General features: G+C 47.8%; 1 protein-coding gene across 1 annotated transcript in view; it reads right to left on the bottom strand.

Annotated features, from left to right (window-relative positions):
* Positions 1-23269, bottom strand: part of LOC138267258 (extracellular calcium-sensing receptor-like) — a 58190-nt gene that overhangs the window by 23133 nt on the left and 11788 nt on the right. The gene's annotated exons all lie outside the window — the stretch shown is intronic.

Genomic DNA, 23269 nt, shown 5'->3' with positions numbered 1-23269 from the left:
ACATTTTCGGTTTATGGTACTTATTGAAATTTATTCTGCAGCATCACCTCAGAGACTTTCCTTGCATCAGTTACCTGCAGTCTTGCAAGCATAAAACACATTCTCACTTACACTCACATTCACGCACTCTCACTGATTCTCAGTAGTTCACACTCACTCACTCTTAGTCTGACTCACTCATACTTTCTCACTCTTAGTCTCACTCACTCATTCTCATTCCCTCTTATTCCCACTGACAGTTATATTCAGTCACTGTTACTCGGTTATTCATTCTCATTCCCTCACACTCTGTAACGCTATTCACAATCATTTTACTCATTCTCACTCACTTCCAATAATTATTTCACTCACTCCCTCATTCTCATTCATTCTGACACAATCACATTCAATGACTGATACAGTCTCATTCATTTTTACTCACTGCCTTTCACTCACTCTCACACACATGCATACGAATACAGACAATCTCTCTTACACAAACACTCTTACCCGCATGCAAGGACAAACCACATTTAAAAGCATTTTGTTTTGCTTACCTCAGCTGTCAGTGAATGACTGTTACGGTTCCCGGTGCTCCATTGAATAATAGTGAATGATATATTATTCATTATTAATATAATTAAACTAGGCAGAAAACAATGAAGATAGAGCCTAAATGCATAAAAATATGAGATGCCTCTTTGTTCTTGGCATTGTTTTTTTAACTCTTTTTTTTGAGGTTTTTGTTACATCATTAAATTCTCACATGAGACAAACAAGACCAACTGGCAAGATATTGATACATTTTGTCCATTCTCGATGCGTGTTCTACACAATAGTAGATGGATGGCCCGGTACCTAAGTGGCAAAGAGGAGTGGTAAATCCTATTCTGGGTGGCTGTTTGCTTTGTATGATCTCTATGGGCTGGAAGTGTTACCATGGTAGGGTAGAGCTATGTTTCTGTGACTGTAAACCTCTGTGAACTGTAGAGGAGAAGGCAACTAAATAGCAGCATGAGCGAGAATTGTGTTAATATTTTATGGGTGGACAGTGTACAAATGGGAAAGTCAGGGTAGCATCGCCTGCAGCTCCCAATTGGTGCCCCGGCTCACTGCCAGTCCCGTGGCCTACTTGGGCACCATTCATCAAATGGTGGGGGCATCCTTGCGCACCAGTTCTTGAAATTGTGTGAACATGGGATCCCAGACCCCTGCTAAGGGTCTCTTACAGAGGTGTTAAACCTCCTCCTCGTGCAGGTTATCATTCTCAGCTTACCATGGGGGGCTGGTCGGCCCGCCCGAGCAGTGTGAGGGTATGCTTGGCTGACAATAGTGCCAAGTTTGCAATTCTGATTCATACTTTATGATCTCTCCCCCATTGTAGATTCTAAAGGCAGTTGCCACCCATGTGTTCGGGTTGGGAAGTTTGGTGACAGTGGCAAGAGTGTCATGTATTGTGCTAGGGTGGAACAGGACTAGAGCATATGTTGTAAGTAAGCATTGTTGGAGTGACATCTGGAGCATGTAAGATGTGCTTCCCATTACATTTGGTTCAGTGTAAGGGGTGTCAGATATACTTTCTTGAGTATAGTGTATTGTATGTTTTTCAATCTCGCTTTGCGAGAGACTCATTGTGGGGACTCCAATGCTGTATTCCACTTGGAGTCGTGTAATGGACAAGCAAGGTCTTCCTCCCATGTTGTTCTAACAGATACTAAAGATGCCCCTAGCTGCTCCCTGGTAGCCTTGTAGAGCCATGTGACTAAGTGGCACCCAGTACCCATGGTATATAGAGTTTGTATGATGGCATGGGTCACCATCCATTGTGCACCAGAGACGATGGAACACAGCCAGTAATTGGCCATGGAGAATGAACCGGTCTGGTAAGACACCGTAATCCTGCCTGAGTAGACCAAATGTTCACAAATGGTGTTCCTGATTTGTCCTTGGCATTGATGGTGCCATCTTTGAGGCCAGGGTTGCAAAAACAGTGCCTGTGGTTGCCAGGGGCAGGCAAGCCAGACCCATAGCTGTGACGATTTATGACCCCTAACTGCAATCCAGGTGTGCATTCCACCTCCTCTCAGGTCTTTCTTTCTTTCTATCTATCTATTCTATTTGCCTCTTTTTTACATGCCTCTATCACCTGTCTCCTCTCTCTCTCTCTTTGTCTTCTTACTCTTCCTGAGCTCTCTTTAACCATTCTCTCTTTATCACTTGTCTTTCACCTGTTTCCTGTTTCCTGCTCTCAATCTCATTCTTACCTGCCTCTCATCTATCCCTCCTTCTTGTAGATGTTTCTTTTTCACCTTTCTCTCTGACGTCTCTTTCAAAATTGTCTCTTTATTGCCTCACTTAATGGCGTCTTTCTGATGAGAACGTCTGTCTCGTTTCTCATGTGTCTTCCTGTCTCTGGCTTTCTGCAGTCCCTTTTGAGTCTGTCTCCCTCTTCATCACCTCTCCCATCTGTTTCTCTCACCTATGTCTTCAAACATCTGTCTCCTCATCTATCTTAGCTGTTTTCTCTCCCTTTCACTCTCTCTATCTCCCTCTCACACTAACGCACAAATAATTTCCTCTGTATGACTCACCTGTGTCTAACGTGTCTTCTTCCCTCCTTCTAATTTCTCTTCTTTACCCAGTCGTCTTTCATCTCTTTTATTTCTACCTTATTTTCCTCACCACTGCAAAAGTCCAAAGATACCCAAATTTACATTCAGATGCCTTTTTGCCTGGCCCGCTCAAGCAACATCAATAAATAATTATGCTGCAAGTAGTTTTTTCCTATTTTCTGTTTAAGCATATGGTGCTGCCATCACAAAATGCTGCAAAGACTGCTCAGGCCTCAGACCAGAGCCACCAGTTTATGAATGGAGGCAGCATTGTTTCATTGCAGTGTTGTTTATGCCAGCCTAACTTCCCATTCTCTGCTGCTAAATTGAGTTTTAAAAGCCAATGAGAGCCCTGTTATCCTGTGATCCCAGCAGTTCTTTAACAAGCTCTAAGGCCAGGGGTCACAGGAGCACTAACAGTGTTCACAAGGGAAAAGCCAGGGGTTGCATTTGCGACCCTATCAATCCCTAAATGACGTCTGTGATTACCTATTTGGAATGTGAACCTTCTAATAGACCCTTGTACTGTTCCCTACAGCTACGTACTTGGCCTCTGTCATGCCCTAACAATGGCTTTATATGATTTGATTTATTGATTAAAGGGCGTAATAGTTTATAAAAACTTTTACACCATCCCTTTTAAGATAAAATTCACAATACACATTTCATAAAATACCATAGAATCACATAAAAAATATTTTTTGCAGTACAGTACCAGGTTCTAAATAATATCCATATAAAAAACACTTAAAACTTTTTCCAGTGCAAAATCATTTCATAAATATAAATGTAAGTTAGCTTTACTTGACCTCTACACATGAATCTTAACCTCTAATATTGTTTGTAAGAAGTACTCATAATTAATAACTTTGATTTAGGTCCAGGTATTTCACCAATGTAAATGTATACAATATCGATTAACATGCTAAAAGACCACCACCCCATACCGTGCCCTCGCTAAAATTCGACTTACCTTGCACATCCATTTTTTGGCAACCTGGCTTAAAAAATTTGCTAGTCTTGCATTTAAGATAATATTGGATTATTTAAAACTGGCGATTACTGCTTGCCTATATGTATGTATATTCCTCTGGTTAAAAGCCTCCTTAAGATATCTTCTGCGATCTTGCTTTAAACCTTGACATATACAGATCCAATGTATAAGGTTTTCAAATCAACGCCTGCATGAAATAGAGGGGGAATTTGAACTAGAACGTTCCCGGGGAGATAGCAGAACTTCCTGGGAGAAGGCCAAATCGATATTTAATAAATAGATCTTTTACCTTCTTTGACCATCCTGACTCTAGGTACCGCTGGTGTTTAAACGTTTTATACTCATTTATTATAACCCAGGAGTGCAATCGGTCAGCCAGAAGACCCTTGTCCATAACCAAGGACTTTTTCTTCATAATACAATTGATAATTTTTTTAAAAGTATTGAGAAAGAGCTTCTCGTCCCACAAAGACGTTGGCCCCTGATTGTCTAAGGCTCGGTCTAAATATACCTGGGATGGAGAGTTTGGGTTTGAACTCAGCTCCTGCCAGAGTGCTTGACTTAACCCACTCCCCTTTGCTTGTTGAACCTTTATTCAAACTTTTATATAGGCATCCTGTCTAGCTATTAAATTGATTCATATACCCAAACTCCAACTTAATTTGGGCATAGGATGCATTTACTGGAAGATGAAAGAGAGCTCTGAAGATTTTACCAATTATCTTATTCAGGGTAACTTCATCTCTGCCCCTCAAAGCTTCACTACCATAGGTGATGCTAGGGACTAGTTTAGCAGTTATCACTTGAAGCAGAGGGCGATAGCTAGGGCCATCTAATGATCTTTTCATGCTATAAAAGGCAAGCAACAGAGCATTTCCTTTTCGCAGTATGTCAGTTTTCTGGGGAGTAAAAGACCCCTTCTCTTCAAATATTACCCCCTGGTATCTATAGTGTTTTACTTGTTCAAGTTCATGGCCTTGAAGATACCACTTATACTTTTCACGTATTTTTTTTACTTATTTCCATAGCCTTCATTTTCTTCTCATTTATAACCATTCCATTTTGTTCAGCGAATTTTACTAATTTCAATATCAGTCGCTGTAATCCTTTTTTGGTGTGACTTAAAACTATTACATCATCCGCACACAACAAATTTGAAATAGAGAGTTTCCCAATCTTAGGAAAGTGTGCATTTACCCCATTTAACATAGTGGATAAATCGGATACAAATAGGTTAAAAAGATAAGGCGCAAACACACAACCCCTGTTTGAGACCCTGTTAGGTCTTAATTTTTCTTGATAAAAACAAGCGGTCCCCTACTTAAACCCTAATCCAAGTGTCAGTGTATAAGATCTGAATACCTCTCAATAACTACGCTGGTATGCCCCATTGGGTTAATTTTGCCCACAACTGGCCACACTGAACCAAATCAAATGCAGATTTGAAGTCCATGAAACATATGTACAAAGGACGTTTGTTTTTGGACATTTATCTATAAAATTGGTAAGAGATAAAATATTAAATGCTGTTCCCAGCCCTTTGATAAAACCTGTCTGATTGACCGGAATGATGTTGTTACTGTTTGCCCAACTCTTGAGATCCTCTAAAAGAGAGCAGACATAATGTTTGGATTCTAATCAGTTAGGGTGATTAAGCGATAATTCTTGGGATTGGAATTTGTACCACCTTTAAAAATTGGGTGGATGATTGCACCCTTGGACAAATTTGGAACAACATCAAACTCCAGTACATTTTTAAAAACCTCAGCCAACTTCTCTGCCCAAAAACCTGGGTTTGTTTTATATAGGGCACTAGGGACCCTTTTTGGACCCGGAGCACCAGCCTGCCTCCTCCTATTAATAAGTCTAGTAATCTGGGCAGCAGGAAACAAGTGGTAATTTCCTTCTTTAACCTTTAGGCTGAAAAAAGTATTGGTGGTTCTCTGATTGTGAAGCCTTATTAACTCCCCTTGGCTTGACACCACTTCTTTACTATCTTTTGCTTGGTTAAAATAATGAGTTAGAAAATCATACCAAGATGGTTCAGAAAAATCTGAACTAGTCAGGATCGTAGGGGGTTTATTTAAATCGCTTACCATTTTCCAAAATGCCTGGGAGTTCTTTTTTTTAACTTAGAGATAAGGCCTTTACCCAAAAATCCTGCCTTTTCTTTGGTCTTTCATTCCACATCTGCTTCCTATATAAGCTATTTGTATCGTTTTGCTCTTTCTGAATGCAAGGATTGGTTGGATTCTTTTTTTCAAGCCTTAATAGCCTATTTTTCTTTTTCCTCATTAGGGCGATAACAGTTGTTATTTGATGTTATCTCTATTTCTTGCTTTTCACAATGCATTATACTGATGAAACTTATAATGGTTTTCGTAAAGATAGTCAGTTGCAAATTTGTCCAAGAAAGCTGACCATTGGGAGATAGGATCTTCAGTTGGAACCACGGCCTGATTACAAATAATTTGGGTCAATCGGCATTCAAGAGGTTTATTGTGTTAGTCATAATTTCACAGGTTGCCCCAAGGGCCCCCTTCAACCTTTTCGTAGCTTTTCTTTCCTTTTTCCTTTGTCTTTTGGTAACTGGCATTTTCAACAACTTTTCTACTTGGCTATTAGAAGACTAGGAAATGGTAACAGAGGAGGGTTGTGAGATCTGTTTTGATATTCCTTCGGGATGTAGACTATCTCTTCTGATGGAATTTCTATGACATTTTAATTTTCATAACATTGTTTAACCTCTTTTATACTTCTCACAGTGTTACTCTCTCTTTCCATTTCCCCATATTTCCAACCCATCTGTTCCCCCTCTTTCCTCTGGACAGTGTCCCTTAGTTTACATTTAGAGCACCTTTATAACTCATCATTAATTATCTTCCCCAATGGAAGATTAGCTTTAAAATTGTTCATTAATGCAGTTATTACCTCAAGTAGAGTTACAAGCTTCCTAACTATTGGACCACAAGTACAATCATGCTCAATTGATTCTGCAGAGGTTTGAGCTTGTTCAATCAGAGTAGTTAGGTCTGCCAGTTTTTGATCAATCCCAGAGACCGACTGAGCCGTCATGTTTCAAAGGTCCACCTGTACATCCATTTTTGTAGACTGATAAGAGCGTCCAAAGTCAATTGTGATGTCTTGCAAAAGATGTCCCATACTTTACTTTGTTCAGAGGACCCTAAAGAATTATGTGTGGATTCTGAATGGTTGCTATGCTCCCCCTGACTTGGAGCATCTTGACCTGGAACATTCAGCCCTTGGGCTTGAGACAACACTGTGCCTTCTAAAGCTCTTTGATCTTGAGATGAGAAGTTTTTGGGATTGTTCAATTCACTGGCCCTTGCTACTTGAAATGTACTCACAGGCTCGGATTAACCCCCTTCTTTAGAGCCATTGAGGTAGCACTTACCAGGGCAGATATGGGGTACACATGGACACCCGTTATCTGTGCATCTGCTAACCATTGTTAGGCTGGAAATCACACTTTTTGAAGCTTGAGGGGAGATCAATGGGAATAAATTACAACATTGATCGTCTCCTTCCTGAAGTTATTTATTTGTTATTGTATGTAGGTCTCCAGAAACCTTATTTATGGTAACGTTCACCTCTAGAGGAATCCGGGTACAACTCTCGCATTGACCGTTTGTCATAGTGGGAGATGTTAATGGAAGAGGCGATCTTAAGGTAAGTAACTCCAGATCTGTAACTGAGCACCAAGTATTATCTATGGATGATTTAATTGGAATACCCGGGGAGATTATTGGCCCCTCCTCCTTGATTTCTAGACCATTTTGGCTTCCTAGATAGTAATTCAAGCTACCCCCACTTACCTCATATTTATTTTAGGAAGATTCTACCTTTGGAGTGGAGGGAACAGTGAACACACCCAGGGCATTTGGCGACTCACAAAACTCCACAGATCCCATTTTTTCCCCTTTCTCTCCTCTGTCGGATGTTAAACTATTGTTGTTCTTTACTGGGGAAATAGGCTGGGGAAGAGCTGTTTGGTTCTTGGAGGTTGAATATATTGCCTCCACTGGATTCCGCAGGAAGTCAAATTTATATGGCATCTTTACTGCCTTACCAAACACACAGGCTATAGGGGAAATCACATTCACACTTTCACACACACACGCCTACACGCCGGCACATCCATTAACAACACTCATCAACATTCAAACATACATGCACGCACCAAACATTCCTTTAAAAAGGCCACACACACCCCTCTTCAGCCTCGGAGGTCCCAGGAGGGTTGGGACTGGTGCCTTTCCTCACTGGCTGACCTTAGGTCAGCCAATGAGGGAAGGCAGCAGTCCCAGCCTCGTCACAGAGTAGGATGGGGTCAGTAAGACTGCTGACCCCACCCCACTCTGTGACGAGGTGTCACTGATTGACACTCGCCCTGGGCACTTCATGTCTTAAACCTGAAGCGCCCAGGTCGAAGTCAATGGGTGACGCTTTCCTCGTCACCCGGGGGAGGGCCTCGAGGCACCTTTGCTGAGCCGAGGAGGTCACACCCATAGGAGCTGTGACCTCTTCAGCCCAGCAAAGTTCAGCTCAGGCAGCCAGGAGTGTGCGCAAATCGCACATGTCTGCTCCTGGCTGCCTGACCTGAACATGAAGAGTGTCTGTCAGGCTGACCTTTGCTCAGCCTGACAGACACTCTTCTTGAGGGGCAAAAGGTAGGGGGGCATGGCCTCTCAGGCCCAATGGACGGGGCTGCTCCTGCTTGCTTCTCTTTCAAGGCTCACAGCTCCCGGCTTTTTAATTTGCTTTTGGCTCCCCTGCTCCTTCAGGCCGCTTCCCTGGCTCTATGTACGTACTCTCCACGCGTCCTGATCACTGCACCCTGGCCTTTGTGACCGCATTTGATGCCGCTTTTGTGACCGCAGACCCACTGGATCAGCGCCCGTTGTGCTGTTCTCCCATGAGTCCCCTCTGGCCCCGGCCTCAAAGGACCGAGTCTGCTGCCGTCTCTCCGTGCATCTGTGCCCACGCTCTTCGCTCCTTCACAGAGTTTTGTATGGAAATTGGCTGTTTACGCCTGTCTCCTTCTAGACCCTTTACACAGCAAGGACCAGCACCGGAAACAAGAATTGCTTTATAAAAACTGTCTATTGGGCCTTTCCAGTGTTATAGGCAGATCTTGTGTGAACCTTTGTTTCTGATCGGTGTCTCCAGCTGTGAAGTATTAACCATTACATACAACAATGCCCTAAAGAGGAAAGACCGACAAATTATTTATACATCATAAAACAACATAGGTAAAAGCAAAAAAGCTATTTATTCATATAAATATATATATTCATTTATTTACTTATACATAAATATCAATTTAATATATTCATCCTATACGGACAGCTCATCTAATAAAACAACACACCAAAGGACAGATAGTGTGAGAAAAAGTGCTTGTGATAGATAGAAAGAAGAATAATACATATTCCAATGAATCAAAAACCTATACAAAAAACATTAAAAGCAGTCGGTTGGTTCTTTTTTGTTTGCTGCATTAACTCAATTCCAAATCCTCAGAGAGTCTAAATCAATTCCTTCAATCATCCAAAGATCTTATGCAGAAACCAATACCGACTATGATATATCCGAATACGTTTAGACCCCTCTATGGCCCTCATTATGACATTGGCGGTAAATGCCGCTTACCGCCGTGCGAAAGACCACCACCACCCCGCCGCGGAATTCCGCCACAGCTATTATGACCCACAGTTCGGAATCCGCCAAAAGTCAGACACCCACACAAGTCCGCCACACCAAAGGACAGTGATAAACTGGCGAAAACAAAACCTCCACCATCACGCCAACAGAAATACGCCCACACTATCACGACACACGAATCCACGTGGCGGTCTTTCAACCGAGGTATTCCATTGGCGGTACACACCCCGCGCTCAAAATACACACACTCTTACAAAACACTGCAACATTGGACAATTCCAAATACACACCTGATACACATACACACACCACTCCCACACACTCAATACAATATAAAACACACAGCCACATCACCCACAAACCCGTACGACAACAAATCACGAACGAAAGCCAGAGAGAGACACCACCATTAACAACACTTGCATCCACAGGCACACAACACCATCACCCACATAACTTCCACGCACCTCACACAACACCCCACGACATATCAGCACACTTATCACCACACACACACCACCCCACACATCACCTACACCACCCAATGGCACGGCAAAGACACCCCAGGTTCTCGGAGGAGGAGCTCAGGGTCATGGTGGAGGAAATCGTCCGAGTAGAGCCACAGCTATTTGGATCACAGGTGCAGCACACCTCCATAGCTAGGAATATGGGGCTATGGTGATGAATAGTGGACAGGGTCAACGCAGTGGGTCAGCACCCAAGAAATCGGGAGGACATCAGGAAGAGGTGGAACGACCTACGGGGGAAGATGCGTTCCGTGGTCTCCAGACACTACCTGGCGGTTCAGCGGACTGGCGGCGGACCCCAACCTCCTCCCCCACAACTAACAACATGGGAGGAGCAGGTCTCGGCGATTCTGCATCCTGAGGGCCTCGCAGGAGTAGGTGGAGGAATGGACTCTGGTAAGTCAAACCTTTAACTACTTCATCCCCCACCCACCTGCATACTATCACCTACCCCCACCCTCGCCCTCACCCCCATCACTCCTACTCCTCACAAATGTCCCACTATCACAAACCACACATCCCAACACCATGCCCTGCATGAAACACCAAAGCATGGACACCCATCACTAAAGCATGCCCACTGCACATACCCATACACCCCCCTAAACCACCATCACACAAGGTCCCACACAGGAATGCTAGCACTGGGGTACACGGTCACCCACCCATTGCACACCTTGGCACACACAGATGCAATAATCATGCCTTTATACCCCTGCAGGACCCCTACCCAATGTCACCAGACAGGAGGGTCCACACATGTCCACACCACCAACAGAAGAGCCCCAGAGTGATGACAGCACCTCTGTCCAACTGGATCTAGATGACCAGCCCGGCCCATCGGGGACCTCAGGACAGTTGGTCCCCCTGACACAGTCACAGGCCACCACAGAGCTTCCCCCCTCTGGAAACACCAGCACAGCACCCACCCAGCGGGCCCATACCTCAGTCCCCAGGACACGTCAATCAGCAGTGTGTCCACCACTACAGGGAACCCAGGCTAACCCACCACCCCAACAACAACAGGGACCTGGGGGCAGTGGTAGTGGGCACACAGTCCAGGGGACGGAGGCCCAGGAACACAGGGGAACTGGGAGGGCTGCTGTGCGACAGGGGGCAGACAGGCCCAGGGAACCCACTCTCCACGAGGGCCTCTCCTCCATCATGGGAGCATACCACCACTCCCAGGAGACAATGGCAACGGTACTGGTCAAATTTCAGGAGACCCAGCGCCTGCAGGAGGAACAGTATATGGGCTTCAGGGAGGAACTCAGAACCATCAATTCCACCCTGGGCACCATCGTAGGGGTGCGGAAGGAAGTACTCAACACCAGGAGGGACACTGTGGCACTACAACGAGCCCCTGACAGTAGTCTGTAGGATGAACTGCCCACCACCTCCGCCGGCACTAGTGGACAGGAGGCATTGCCACAGGACCACCACACCAGCACCCCACCCCCTGCAGAGGGAGAACCAACCCGCAAACGGTCCCTGAGATCCAGGACAAAGACAGAGAACAATGCCAAGACCCCCGCCAAGAAATGAGACCACCCTAATTGTCATCCTACTGTCCCACTTTGTCACCCTGTCCATCCTTAAACTGCCCAAGCTCCACTTCCTATGCCCATTTGGGCAATGCACCTGTGAGACTAATAGACTGGACTCTGCCATGGGCATTCCTCCGCCATCACCCCTCACCATTTTGCTACCCCCTCCCATTTTGAGCACTAAAATAAACACCCTTAAAGCACAAAACAATCTGGAGTCTGTCTGTGATTTCGGAATACTGTATTAGCAATAACTGTGGCAAAAAGCTCTTTCATTTGGAATGTCAACATACCTATGTCACACAGCTCTAGTCCATGAGGAATCAAAGCAGATGTCACATTGTGGGACCCACATCTGTGAAATCGTAAGGGAAAGTGACAACTCAGTGACCATACACTGGGCGAAAAAGACAGGCAGTAGAGAGGTAGTAGTGTTTAAGAACATGTAGTAGGCAGGTTTGTATTCTTACCTGTGTCTCACTGGAAATATTGCTGGATCACTGAGTCCCTGTTGTCCATGTCTTCTTCCTCTGCTTCCTCATCTTCACTGGCCACAGGCTCCACAGCTGCAACAACACCGCCATCTGTACCATCCTCCTGCAGAAAGGGCACCTGTCGTCGCAAAGCCAAGTTGTGAAGCATACAGGAGGCCACGATGATCTGGCACACCTTCTTTGGTGAGTAGAATAGGGATCCACCTGTCATATGGAGGCACCTGAACCTCGCCTTCAGGAGGCCGAAGGTGCGTTCGATCACCCTCCTAGTCCGCCCATGGGCCTCATTGAGGAGGGATTCCTGTGGGATGGCGGATAGCTGACATCAGGTCTGGCTCCAACTGGGCACACAGTTCCTGGATTGTTGCACGGTCAAGCCTGTATGTGATTATCATGTGTCTTTCCTCCATTGTCGACAGGTCCACCAACGGTCGGTACACCGGAGGATGCCGCCATCTCCTCACATGTCCCAGTGGACGGTGCCTATGAAGGACAACAGGGGGCACAGAGTCAAACAAGTCAGAGGTACGTACCCACAGCTTACACAGAACACCATTCATACAGAAAAAGTGACCTGTATGTGTGTTGAGTCTAGGCCTAGGTATGTGTGACGCAGTTGAAAATGAAGCCATGTGTGCCCCTGAAATGGCGGCTGCCTGACCTGTAAAGTGGGACAATGGGATGTGAGGTAACTGTGCTGGCGTTGTACACCATCGCGGTAGGCGGTTGAAGACCGCGGCGCAATGCTGCATTGGTTAACATTGGACCGTATGGGTCACAGGAGCCAATGACGATGTACACCGGCGGTGACGGTACGCACCGCCGCGGACGTGACAGCCATTTTCTATCTGTTCAATCACTCGATACCTGATCTTTGACAGGAGAGGACCTACACTGCAAGTGCTGCTGTGACCTCGGTCTGGAAGAGACAATGGCTCGAGTGTCTGGGGAAAGGGCCCCTGCCTTCACATCGGAGGAGTTGGAGAAACTCGTGGATGGGGTCCTCCCCCAGTACACGCTACGCTACGGTCCTCCAGACAAACAGGTAAGTACACTGGGAGCATGCTGTATGGGCTATGCCTGTGTGGAGAGGGGTGGATGTAAGAAGGAAGGGGGGAGAGTGCGGCGTGCATGAAACAACGGTGAGTTCATGTGCCACATGGCAAGGGTAGGGATGGGGGCCAATCACTTTGACGGTGCAGTTGGTAATTACTTTCTCTTCCCCCTGTACAAATCATGTAGGTCAGCGCCCACCAGAAAAAAGATATTTAGCGTGCCATCGCCAAAGACGTCCGGACCCTGGGGGTCTACCACAGACGGAGCACCCACTGCCGGAAAAGATGGGAGGACATTCGCCGCTGGAGCAAGAAGACAGCAGAGGCTCAGCTAGGGATGGCCTCCCAACGTGGGAGGGGTGCCCGTCGCACCATGACCCCCCTGATGTTTAGGATCCTGGCGGTGGCGTACCCGGAGTTGGATGGGCGCTTGAGGGCATCACAGCAGACACAAGGGGGTGAGTACACTCGCATTCTGCTGACTTTGCGTGCAGTGTAGGGGTCTGGGTGGGGGAGGTGGGCTGTGGGTTTCCCTAGGCCAGGGCGAGTTCCGTAGGCAAGGTCCCTCCGTAAGGCAGGCCATGTGGCACCCCAGCCCACCTCTGTAGAGTGCCAAGTACACCTAGTCATGCCCCTGTGTCATCTATGTGTGCAGATGTCGTCCTTTGCCTTGTAGGCCATTTCCCAGGAATTGAACAGTGGAGCCCAAGAGCGCGGCGTAGTGCAGGGGGCTTCTGTGTCTGTCGTGTCCGCCATCGGTAGCGGTAATGCATGCACTCAACATGTCTTTCTTCTGTCGTCCCCCCCTTTTTGTGGTCTCCCTGTTCTTGTGTGCATTAGCATCACCAGGCGGAGGAGCAGTGGCACTGGAGCACGAGGGAGCTGCATCCCACATGGCCATGGAGGGCCACACTACGGACTCGGAGTTCACCAGTGGGACGGAGGGGAGCTCCACGGCAGGGACAGGAGCTGAGACCAGTGACACGGACTCGTCCTCTGATGGGAGCTCCCTTTTGGTGGCGGCAACATCTGTGCCCCCCCCATCTACAGGTACAGCCGCCACCCCACCTTCCAGCACCGCCCTCCCAGCAGCCCCTCAGCCTTCACCCCGTGCCCGCTCACCCAGGAGGGTGGGCATCACCTTCGCCGCAGGCACCTCAGGCCCTGCCCCAGTCACCCCTGCTGCCCTCAGTGAGGAGGCCATTGACCTCTTCAGGTCCCTCACTGTTGGGCAGTCTACCATTTTGAATGCCATCCAGGGTGTAGAAAGGCAGTTGCAACAAACAAATGCATTCCTGGAGGGCATTCATTCTGGTCAGGCGGCCCTTCAGCGAGCTTTTCAGACTCTGGCCTCAGCACTGATGGCAGCCATTGTCCCTGTGTCTAGCCTCCCCCTCCAACTTCCTCCACCCGACCCAATCCCCTGTACCTCAGCCTATCCCAAGCACACCTACAGACCAGCATGCACGCACCTCAACACACAAGGGAAGCTCAGGCAAACATAAGCACCACACATCCCACAGGCACTCACGCAAGCATCACACACATACAGACACACCAACATCCACTGCCCCCACTGTGTCCCCCTCCTCCTCTTCTCCCTCCTCACTCCCTGTCTTGTCAACACTCACACCTGCATGCACTACCTCTACAGCCACTACGTCCCTCTCCAGCACACCCATCACCACACCCCGCTCATGTGCAGTCACCACCCCCACTACCATTCACACGTCCCCCTCCTACAACCACAACCTCTTCCTCCACTCCCAAACCCCCTCCAGCTATCCGTCCCAGTGTGTCAAAAAAACTTTTCCTGTCCAACCTTTACCTCTTTCCCACACCTCCCTCACCCTGTCTGTCTCATAGGTCCCGAACTAGCACCTCAGCCACAACATCTCCGGGACCAGTGGTACCTGTAGTCACAGGAATATGCAGTGCACCGGCCACCAGGGCAGCCAGTGTGGCACAGAGCCACAGCACAGACAGTCCCCCACCTGTAAAGCATCAGAAGTTGGCCAGTGCCCGGCGGGAGAGGGGGAAGACTCCAGCCACCAAAGCTGCTCCCAGGGGTCCCGGAGGGAGTGTGGAGTCAGCTGTGACACCTTCCAAGGTGGGGAAGGGCCACAAGAAACCCGCCAAGTCTGGGAAGAGCAGCACGGCGGAGAAGAACCCCATCATCCCTGCTGCCCAGGAGGCCACCGCCAGCACAAGCCCACAAGCCCAGCTGCCCAGGAGGCCACCGCCAGCACCAGCCCAGCTGCCCAGGAGGCCACCGCCAGCACAAGCCCAGCTGCCCAGGAGGCCACCACCATCACAAGGCCAGCTGCCCAGGAGGCCACTGCCAGCACAAGCCCAGCTGCCCAGGAGGCCACCGCCAGCACCAGCCCAGCTGCCCACAAGGCCACCACCAGCACCAGCCCAGCTGCCCAGGATTCCACCGCCAGCGCAAGCCCAGCTGCCCAGGAGGCCACCGCCAGCACAAGCCCCGCTGGGCCACGAAGGACCGCCAGCAAAAGCCCCGCTGGGCCATGAAGGATCGCCAGCAAAAGCCCCGCTGGGCCTTGAAGGACCACCAGCAGCTGAGTCCCTGCAATGGAGACCGCCGTCTCAAGCACCACTGAACAGGGCACCGCCGCCTCAAGCACTGCTGAACAGGGCACCGCCGACTCAAGCACCGCTGAACAGGGCACCGCCGTCTCAAGCACCGCTGAACAGGGCACCGCCGCCTCAAGCACCGCTGAACAGGGCACCGCCGCCTCAAGCACCGCTGAACAGGGCACCGCCGCCTCAATCACCGCTGGCCCATTAGCGCCAAGGGCACTGACGCTACTGAGTCCGTCACGGGCAGAATGAAGCACTCTGGGCACCATGCCCCCTCCAGATCCAGTGGAGAGATCTATCCACTACCTCTGTCCTTAGCAGGATGAAGCACTCTGGGCACAGGGCCCCCTCCAGAACCAGTGGAGAGATCCATCCACTACCTCTGTCCTTAGCAGGATGAAGCACTCTGGGCACAGGGCCCCCTCCAGAACCAATGGAGAGATACATCCACTACCTCTGTCCTTAGCAGGATGAAGCACTCTGGGCACAAGGCCCCCTCCAGAGCCAGGGGAGAGATACATCCACTACATCTGTCCTTAGCAAGATGAAGCACTCTGGGCACAAGGCCCCCTCCAGAACCAGTGGAGACTGTTATCCACTTGAGAGACTGTGGCTTTGCACTCCCCAAGATGGAACAGTGGGCAGACCACCCACTGTAGAGACTTGAGAGACTGTGGCTTTGCACTCCCCAGGATGGAACAGTGGGCAGCCCACCCACTGAAGAGACCTGGGAGACTGTGGCTTTGCACGCCCCAGGATGGAACAGTGGGCAGACCACCCACTGTAGAGACTTGAGAGACTGTGGCTTTGCACTCCCCAGGATGGAACAGTGGGCAAGCCACCCACTGTAGAGACTTGAGAGACTGTGGCTTTGCACTCCCCAGGATCTAACAGTGGGCATGTGGCCCCCTCGTGGATTTTGCGCTGTGCACTCAAGCGGCTGAGGTGCCCCCCCTTTCCCTGCCCCAGAGGTGCCTGTTTAGTTGCTGTCTGATGTCCCTGCAGTGTTCTCTCCGTCATGGTCGGGAATCTTGTGTGGGCCTCGCCCATACCGTGTGGGCCCAGTGTTCCACTGACTTAATTGGAGCACTACCTGGACTACTATGCTTGGTATATATTTTGTAAATGGTGTATATATATATATTTTTGCCAACTTGATTTGAATATATCACAATGATTACACTCATTTTCTATTGTCTTTGCATTCTTCCGGAGGGGTTGAGGGGTGTAACTGTGATGTATCAATATGCATTAGTGTGTGTGTTGTAGTGGGTGAGGGTGGGGGTGTCGCGTGTGTATGTCCCTGTTTTTTCCCTCCCCCCTCCCCTGTGTCGTAGGTGCAGTACTCACCGTGGTCTTCGCCGCCGACGTTCGTGCTCCTGGTAGAGGAGCAGGAAGACTATCGCAGGTAGAATTTGGAGTTCCGGGTCCATGGTGTCTTCGTTCCTTGTGGGGTGTGTAGAGGTGAGCGTTTTCCCTTCGAAATTCCTGTTTCCGCCGTGTTTTTATCCGCGGTGAATCCGCCCCGGAAAAGGTGGCTGATTGGCCTGTCATAATAGTGTGGGCGGTACATTGTCTTCAGCCTGTCTGTTGGCGGTGACCGCTGCGCTGTTTGTTTGTACCGCCATGGCGGTCGGAGTGTTAAAGTGGCTGTCTTTGTTGGCTGTTTCCGCCACGGTCGTAGTTGCAAAAATGTTACTGCTGGCCTGTTGGCGGTCTTACCGCCGCTTTAACTCCGTCCGCCAGGGTTGTAATGACCACCTATATCTTGGGCCAAATCCCAGATCCACGATGGGTCTTCTTCAGAACTAGTACGATGGGAGTCCGATAAATATATCCTCTGACTTCTTCACTTCTTTTACTTGTCTATTTATGAGGAAATCAAGTCTGATTTTAAAATATCATTCCTCCTCATAAATCAGGTCACCAGTCAATTCCAATGCACTGTTTTAGCTACTTGCCCTCGTTTAATGATTAATAAGACCCGTTAAGAAAACAGGTGGCACCGCTTTAGGAATCGCGAGGTGAGGTAGGTCTGCAGCAAAGTATTAACATCTGTTATTGAGCATCAGAACAAGACCAGTTTCATTATGTTTGTTTTGTGTCCTACAAGATAAAGATACTGTACCAATAGTGCGTTATTTACTTGGGTAAATATTTTATATTTCTAATTTCCTGAAGAACGATACAATTCATGCAAAAGCATTACAAATTGTTAAAATACTGCTTTTATTAAATATTGGGGCATAGATGGTCTGAATTAAAGACTACAATTTGTCTTAGAATGGTGAATATAATGACAAGTGACCAAAAATGATTGGTTATGGTTCAGAGAAGAGGAAGGGTTTAGGTGTTAGAGATGTTTGTGGAAATGGCATAGGTTTTGAAGAAAGATGGTCCATTGCTAGTGATGGAAGAAATGACAGAACTGTTCAAATGGAAATTATAGGAGGCCAGATAGACCTTGATGTGATGGCAATGTTAGGTGGGATAAGATTTTACAAATGGACCAGCATCACTTTTCTCCTTCTGGGTTTGAAAACTGCCATTATCCTCTGGTTTCAGAAAATGAGAGGCAGTTGTAGAATGAATATGTTACAGAACAACTAGGTCCTAAACAACTATACCCTAAACCACTACTGCTAAACAACTAAAAAGTCTCTACAACTAAGTACTGAACAACTACTGTCTAAACAACAATTGTGCCTGAATAACAATTGCCTGAACAACGAATATATATATATATTCTAAACAACTAATAAATCATAAAAACCAAAAAGAAAACCTTACCTTAAAATTAGTTGTTCAGGCAATTGTTATTCAGGCACAATTGTTGTTTAGACAGTAGTTGTTCAGTACTTAGTTGTAGAGACGTTTTAGTTGTTTAGCAGTAGTGGTTCAGGCAAGTAGTGGTTTAGACCTAGTTGTTCAGGATGTTTCCTTTGTAGAATATGTGTATTGTTCTTTTTCAAATAATTCAATGTCTTACCTTTAGGATTGCAGAAGTAATTCATGATTCTTCTGGCTCTAACCTTTCTCGTTCTACACCAAAAGTTGGCTCATGTTTTACAAGTTGATCCATGGTAGAGAAAAGGTGGCATAGGCTCCGGTCAAGCAAGGAACATGCCCTGCGACCTTGTGGTTAGATAGTCAAATACGGCCATAATTTGGATGTATTGAACCCCTAATAGCCGCCATAAACACATGAATGAACCTATTGCACTGTCGATAGCCACTCCCCTGAATGTGTCCCACATTATGAACATTATTACACATCAATGAATGTGTACAGAACTGATCCATTGCAGTGTAAGGGAGTGGCCCTAGACGTTAGGTCTTGCCAACATGTGTGTGTGTATCTAAAATGCAGTGCTCCTTTAAGCGCATTACTAGGTGCGATGGTAGAGGTACCCATGGAAGAAGAAACATTATCAATGCTATGGAACAAGAGGACTCTGTATTGTGCATGGACGAAGCTGGTGTGACAGACAGTTCCTGTAGGACAAGTGACTAGCTCTGTCCCTGCAGGGCTGTGGATAATTGTGTACGACTTAGGGATCTTTGAGTTCGTGTGTACTCCCACCTAAATCACTAATTGCAGTTGTGGGTCTACAGTTTAGCCCAAGCCTGTGGTGCAGAAAAGGTGCGATATGGGATTCTCGATGTTTGACGTTGCCACAGTGGGTGGGAGATCAGATGTACATTCTATGTGTGAGGGGGAGATACGTGGTAGAGTCTATGAAGGGCAAACCAATGTTTGCCATAAATAAATTGAAGGGTTTTCAGGTTGCAGTTTTCATTCCATTCTGAGCAAAGGACAAGGGGCCAGATGTAGCAAAGGTTTGCGACTCGCAAACGGGCAGAATCAAAATTTGCAACAGTGCAAAATCGGAAATGGGATGCAAAAAGCCCATTTCCGACTCGCAAAAAGCGATGGGACCCGTTTGCGAGTCGCATCCGTTGCGACCCCATTTTGCGACCCGCAAATACCAAGTCGCAATTAGCGAGTCGCAAACCATATGCAATTGCAACTCGCAAATTGCGACTAGTCGCAAAAAGCCCAGTTTGCATGTCCCATTTACCACTAACTCAGAGCAGGTGGTAACCATTACCAAAGTATAAAAGGAGACCCAGAAGGCATCTGGGTTACTCAAGATGGCGGAGATATACCTGATAGCAGTGAGGAGGAGAGTCCACGCAGCCCAGCAGAGGAGGAGGAGGGGCCACAGATAGGAGAAGATATATAGAACCAGGCAGACTCTTTTTCAGCAAACTGAAGAGGAGATCTATGACAAATACTGCCTTAGCAGCGCAGCCATACTAGAATTAATAGATTTACTCAAACCACAGCTAGAACACCAGACTCTGCGTGGCTGCGCCATCCCTACGCATGTGCAAGTACTATGCCCACTGCACCTCTTGGCCTCAGGGAGCTATCAGGGGGTCATTGCTGTGGCAGGTGGGGTATCCCAAAGTGCAGTGTCAAGGTTCCTCAGGGCCTTCCTAGATGCCTTAGTCACGCACATGTCTCACTTCATATACTTACCAAGGAATGAGGCAGAAATGAACAGCACCAAGCTGGACTTTTACCGCATTGCCCACTTTCCCCATGTCATAGGATGTGTAGATGGGACACACATTCAAATATGCCCCCCTGCAAATCTGGAACACATTTTCCGCAACAGAAAGTGTAAACACTCACTCAATATACAGGTTGTTTGTGACGCCCATTATGTAATCACCGACATTGTAGCTAAGTTTCCAGGCAGTACCCATGACTCATACATTTTTAGGCATAGTGGGATACATCAACGCCTGGAACGTGGGGAATTCGGAGACGGTTACCTCCTAGGTAGAGCCACAGACACTTGCAGACATACACACAGGTCACTTTGCACGACAATCTGGACTTCCTAACCGTGTACTTTTGTGCCCAACAGGTGACAGTGCATATGCTCTCAGGCCTTGGATCATGACTCCGTTTTTAACACCCAGCACTGAATCAGAGAGACAATACAACAGTGCACATAAGAGGACCAGGAACCTGATAGAGCGCACCTTCGGACTCCTGAAGGCAAGATTCAGATGCCTCCACCGCAGTGGAGGTGCCCTCCAATACACCCCCATTACCGCATTCAAAATTGTGGTCGCATGCGCCATCCTCCACAACATAGCCACCCGACGTGGGCTACCTCTCACCCCTGCAGACCCAGATCCTGATGATGAAGAGCAAGAACAACCACATCGCCATCATGGGGATCAGTGTATTGCTAATCAAGGCAGACTGAGACGGGACCACATTGCAACACAATATTTTGGACGGTACGTGTCAACTCCCACCATACTCACCTATTAACCAAAAACTCCATTTGTTAAGTGGAACAAAAATAACTGTTTAATTAGTGTAATAAAGAAACTATTTACAAGTAGAGATTGTCCATGGGCAGGAAAATGCCAACCAGTCATGTGGCACATTAACGCCATGTGCCACATTTAATGGTCCTGGGTGATCTCTACGATCTTCTGCCCCTCCTGCCAGCCTGGCTGGTCCCTGCTGCTTCCGTGGTGCTCTGCCTACCACTCCTGAGCACCCTGCTGTCAGTGACAGAGACACTGCTCACTGTTGAGCCCTCCTCACTGTCTTGGGGTGTTTCCCCTGTGGCCCTCGACATTTCCCGTGTCTCCATCAGTTCGATGATGTGGGTGAGACGTCCCAGGCCCCTAGCCACATCCCCAGTGAAATGGCCCATCTCCACTTGCAGCCCAACTGTCCTCCTCGACAGGCCTGTGGTATTCATGGCGAGCCTGTCGATGGATGTGGCCATCCTGTCCAGTCTGTGCATTATCTGCCGATCTCTGCGGCGCCCACCCTCTGCCTGGGCCAGCAGTCCTCCCACCAGTTCCCTCATGGCAAGGGCAAGGTCCCCAGTGTTCCGGCAGATCATGTCCATACGTGTGTTGAGGTGCTGCATGCTGGCATGGTTGTTTCGCACAAAGCGGTGCAGCACACCACTAATTCTGCCCAAAATTCTGTTCTGCAGGCGCTGACCACGCAGCAGATGTGCCTCACTGGTGGTTGGAGGAAGTAGCCCGGATGCAGACTGCAGCCCAGATGGTCTTGACCTGCGATGCCTGCGCAGCGGTGGCTGCCCTGTGCTTCCACCTGTCTCCTCCCTGCCTGTTGCTGGGGCAGCCTCTTGCGGAATTGTTGCAGCAGGTGTGGCTACTGCAGGGATGCTGCTGACCGTGCAGGTGGAGGTGCTGGCGGGTCCTGGGGTGTTCTCATGGGCCTGGGTGCTTGGGGTGTTGGTGGTGTCTTGCTGGAGACCTGTGGGACATGGGGAACAGACTGTCAGTGTCTACTATCTATTGCACACTTCCTAATAAACATTTGCCCATGAACTGCCTACTTGACTACATTTCCCATAATGCATCATTCTGGCATTTGCTACACTGAAATGGAGCTATTTTGGTTGTGGATGCACCTGTGTACATGGTGGGTGGGGGTATGGCATTTATAGGGGTACAGGCATATCACATGGTACTCACCGGTTGATGTGCTGGGCTCTGAGGTGTCCAGGTCCCCAAATCCAGACACTGCCTCCTGCTCCAATGTTTCTTCCACCCTTTCTTCCAGGGGTGTGGGTGGTGGCACAGACGATGGTCCCCCTCCTGTGCCTCTCATCTCCCGGAGCCTTTCAGCCACCCTCTCCTTGGTCCGGGAGCGGAGGTCATACCACCTCTTCTTGATGTCCTCGATGGTCCTATGGCTCACCCCCAGGGAATTGATCTTGTCCTGAATGTCCTGCCAGAGTTGTTTTTTTGTGGCCTCAGGAACATTGTGGGCTGCTCTCCCAAACAAGTCATCATAGAGCTGACAGCATTCCTCTGCCAGCACCTCCAGCTCCCTCTCAGAAAATTTGAGCTTCCTCTTTCTTGGGGTTCCCTCCATGGCAGCTGCTGTTTGTGCTGTGTGAAAACCGGCAGTTATAAAAGGGTGTGGTCCTCCCTCCTCCCAGGTGTATTTGTAAACTTCCTGGCTGTGATGTCATCATCATGTGCCAGGAAGTGTTTCCAGAGTGTTCTGGTGTGGTTTCTGGAGTGTTCTGCTGCACCTGTAAGCAATTTTCAAGGTAATCGCAATTTGCGACACCTACTCGCTAATTGCGAGTTCGTTTTTTGTACACTCGCAAAAAGCGACCTCGCTATCTGCGGACTCGCACACTGCGTTGCGAGTCCGGCTGCGAGTCGCTATTTCGGATCGTTTTTTTTTCTTGCATTACATATTGCGACTCGCATTTTGCGAGTCGCATCAACTCGCAAAATGCGAGTCGCAATTTTTTATTTTGCTACATCTGGCCCAAGAAGCGATAGCTTCATCAGAAGATTCTCACTCCTAAGGAAAAGAAACTACGATGTTCAAATTTTCTTAATTAATACTTCTAAAAGAATTGTTATTAAGGTCTAAAAGCAGGCTATTAAATATTACTTAAGTCTGTGCAGTAAAGAAACTTCATTATTTAAAGGCATAGAAAGTGTCTGAACTGCATTATTTACAAGGCTCACACAGAAAGTGAGATATTAAGATATACTATCGGAAACTAAAGAGAGAATGGAACATGTTACAAGTTTTTTTTTAACTCATTGGAAAGGCGATTTAGGACAACAGTTTAATTGAAAGTCAAACGACATTGAAACTACATAAAGCTTCAGTTTATAATTCATGAAACAACATGAAGGGCTGGAAATGTCTGGACTGAAAAAAACACATTTTT

This window comes from Pleurodeles waltl, chromosome 12 (assembly GCF_031143425.1).
Source record: "Pleurodeles waltl isolate 20211129_DDA chromosome 12, aPleWal1.hap1.20221129, whole genome shotgun sequence".
NCBI classification, from domain to species: domain Eukaryota; kingdom Metazoa; phylum Chordata; class Amphibia; order Caudata; family Salamandridae; genus Pleurodeles; species Pleurodeles waltl.
The sequence above is the reverse complement of the archived record's forward strand: the minus strand, read 5'-3'. Positions and strand labels throughout refer to the sequence as shown.